Below are 3,707 nucleotides of genomic sequence, written 5' to 3'. Positions count from 1 at the left end.
AAAAAAGAATCTCATTGGGAGATAAAATCAGACACAGGAATAGCAGAAGCAGAGCGTGACTGGATCCTTGGCCAGCAATATTTACTGAGCACCTACTATGCACTAGACATTGAAATGCAGGTGCTTGCTAGAGGTGGTCACAGGAGACTCTCCCTCTACCAGTATTCATCTTATAAGCCACCTTTCCTTCCTCCCTCCCTCCCTCCCTCCCTTCCTTCCTTCCTTCCTGCCTTCCTTCCTTCCTTCCCGTCCTTTCCTCTTCCTCCCTGTCTCCCTCCTTCCCTTCCTTCCTCACTTCTGTCTTCTCTCCCTTTTTCTCTTCTTTTCACCCATATTCTTTCATTCCTTCCTTTCTAAATCTGTTTTTCCCTCCTTCTCTGTCAGGACCATAGACCTCCAACCAGCAACATTACTTGATCTCAGGGGAGCTGCAGGTCCAGACGATCCCAAGCCCTGGAGATCCCGTCCATCCTTCAGGGTAAACTGGGAGCATCTTCTTCCACCCCCAGAGTATTTGAATTTGAATTTGAATGGAAGGAGGAGCATCATAACCACTGAATGCATCGACTATCTCTGAGTCCCATTGTATGTAAGGTTCTCTACAAATAGCAGTATGCTGGAACCAGCTCATACTAGCTTCTAGGAAACAATTATTAAGTTGTCAGGATTTTTTTTCTTAAATTTATTCATTATTATTATTATTATTATTTGAAACGGAGTCTTGCTCTGTCAACCAGGCTGGAGTGCGATGGCGGGAACTCGACTCACTGCAGCCTCCACCTCCCGGGGTCAAGGGATTCTCCTGCCTTAGACTCCTGAGTAGCTGGGGTTACAGGAGCACGCCACCACGTCCAGCTAATTTTTTTGTATTTTTAGGAACAACGGGATTTCACTATGTTGGCCAGGCTGCTCTCAAACTCCTGACCTCAGGTGATCCGCCTGCCTCAGTTTCCCAAAGTAGTGGAATTATAGGCGTGAGCCACTGTGCCTGGCCTTTTAATTTATTTTTTATTTTTTGAGACAGTTTCATCCAGGCTGGAGTGTGATGGCACACTCTCAGCTCACTGCAACCCTTTCCTCCTGGGCTCAAGCGAGTGTCATGCCTCAACCTCCCAAGTAGTTGGGATTACAGTCATGCACCACCATGCCTGGCTAATTTTTGTATTTTTTAGTAGAGACAGGGTTTCACCATGTTGGCCAGGCCAGTTGAAACTCCTCAAGTGATCTGCCCACCTCAGCCTTCCAAAGTGCTGAGATTACAGGTGGGAGCTATCATGGCCAGCAAGTTTTCAGGAATTTCTGAAGTGGCGGTTGTCACATTGGTAGCTTGAAGTCAGCCATGATGGGACTATTTATACTACTGAAATTGGCAGCTGCTACAAATCAGAAATTTATTTCCTTAGAGAGCCGGTTGTTAAACACTTACCAGCACACTAATGCATAAAATACAGGTTATACAAGAGAGACAGAGATGTGTAGAAACATGCCCTGCCTTCAAGGAGCTATATAGGAGGCGAGATGATAATGATGTTGAGAATGTTGCTGATTTATAGTCAGGAAGTGAAAGTTCAAGTTTCAGCTGTGCCACCCAAGGCAGGTCATTTTCTTTCTCTGGAACTCAGATTTCTGTCTGTTAAATAGGAATGATGGTAGTATCTTCTTGCCTTTTCCACTGGGTTTTTAGGGAATTCACCAAAAATGATACACGTGAAAGAATACCCGTTGGGGCCGGGTGCGGTTGTTCATGCCTGTAATCCCAGCACTTTGAAAGGCTGAGGCGGGTGGATCACGTGAGGTCAAGAGTTTGAGACCAGCCTAGCCAACATGGTGAAACCCCATCTCTATCTAAAATACAAAAAATAACCAGGTGTAGTGGCATGCATCTGTAATCCCAGCTACTCAGGAGGCTGAGACACAGGAATCGCTTGAACCCGGGAGGGAGAAGTTGCAGTGAGCTGAGATGGCACCACTGTACTCCAGCCTGGGCAACAGAGTGAGACTCTGCCAAAAAAAAAAAAAAGATGGGGGGTGGCTGTGGAATTATGTAACATCTCTCTGCCTTTCTCACTAGGTTATTAGAGAATTCACCAAAAATGATACACATAAAAGAAATCCCATTGGGATCTATACTGGGCTGTTCCAATCATAGAAACATCCAGAAGGCACAAGACTGTCACCTGAGTGCCCCCAAGAAGGGATTTAACCACACACGGGACCACCCTGATGAACTATTAGAAGCCAAGAGAAGCAACAATTGAGTTTTATGTCCCCTGGTTAGACAGAAGCAGCTTGACAGTCTGGCCCTGTCTGCTATTTCTTTGTGCCTCTCACCAAGTGTAACACAGGATTGTGATCCTAAGGAATAAACAGGTGGTTCAGGCAGGAGGCTTGAGGGCACCTGTGGTGAGTCCGCCCACAAAGGCTGTGCTAAGAAGGGAGGCAGAGGTAGTTCTGTCTTCTCCAATCCACTGCACAGAGGCTGTTGGGGCTGTGTGCAGGTATCTGAATGATGAAATGGAATGTCCTTGATGGATAAGGAGCAATAACTACTGCAAGCACATGACATGGATTGGGATCTTTAAAAAAAAATGTTCACCTAGGCTGGGTGCGGTGGCTCACGCCTGTAATCCCAGCACTTTGGGAGGCCGAGGCGGGCAGATCACGAGGTCAGGAGATCGAGACCACCTGGCCAACATGGTGAAACCCCATCTCTACTAAAAATACAAAAATTAGCTGGGCATGGTGGCAGGCGCCTGTAGTCCCAGCTACTTGGGAGGCTGAGACTGGAGAATTGCTTGAACCTGGGAGGTGGAGGTTGCATGAGATGAGATCGCGCCACTGCACTCCAGCCTGACGACAGAGCAAGACTCTGTCCCAAAAGAAAAAAAAAAATTGTTAATCTAAAGAGCAAGGTAAGGGTGACTCGCTTTGTAGCCTGGGGGCTTCTCCTCGGGCCACTGGTGGAGCATCATCCTGAAGGTTTCCTTGTCAGCCGGTTGTCCCACTCACTTTCTCCTGGCATTCCAGCCTCACCTCCTGCACCCTCCTGTTATTCTTCCTCCCTCCATGACAGTCCAAGGCATTTACACTTGGAGCCACCCATTCTGTAGCGTAATTATAGGAAAGTATCTGTATCTTTTTATCTAATGATTTAATGGTCTGTCTTCCCAACCACACTGTAAAACCCTGGAGGGCATGGAATATTGTCAATTGTATCTGTTTCTCCTGCGCTTCTTATTAGTACCCTGGAAGTGCTCAGTACATCATATGAGCCAGAGTGCTGGCCAGGAATGAGACCACGCTTTGCCTGTTCGGCACTGCATCTCCAGGGAACTCAGAGGCATCTCCAGGAAACTCAACACCTGAATATGTGAGCTGGTTCCTTAAAACAATCCAATGAGGCAGAGGTGTGAGCAGATCCTTTTTACGGCTAAGGAAACTGGGGCACAAAGAGGTTGATGGCACACTTGCCCCAAAGCGCAGCTAAGCAGCAAAGCCAGAATGCGAAGTTTGGTCTTTTTTTTTTTTTTTGATACGGAGTCTCGCTCTGTCACCGAGGCTGGAGTGCAGTGGCCGGTTCTCAGCTCACTGCAAGCTCCGCCTCCCGGGTTCACGCCATTCTCCTGTCTCAGCCTCCCGGGTAGCTGGGACTACAGGCGCCGTCACGTCGCCCGGCTAGTTTTTTGTGTTTTTTAGTAGAGACGGGG

The sequence above is a fragment of the Rhinopithecus bieti genome, unplaced genomic scaffold (genome assembly GCF_001698545.2).
Source record: "Rhinopithecus bieti isolate Rb0 unplaced genomic scaffold, ASM169854v2 scaffold_21201, whole genome shotgun sequence".
Lineage (NCBI taxonomy): Eukaryota > Metazoa > Chordata > Mammalia > Primates > Cercopithecidae > Rhinopithecus > Rhinopithecus bieti.
This window is presented reverse-complemented; position numbering follows the sequence as displayed.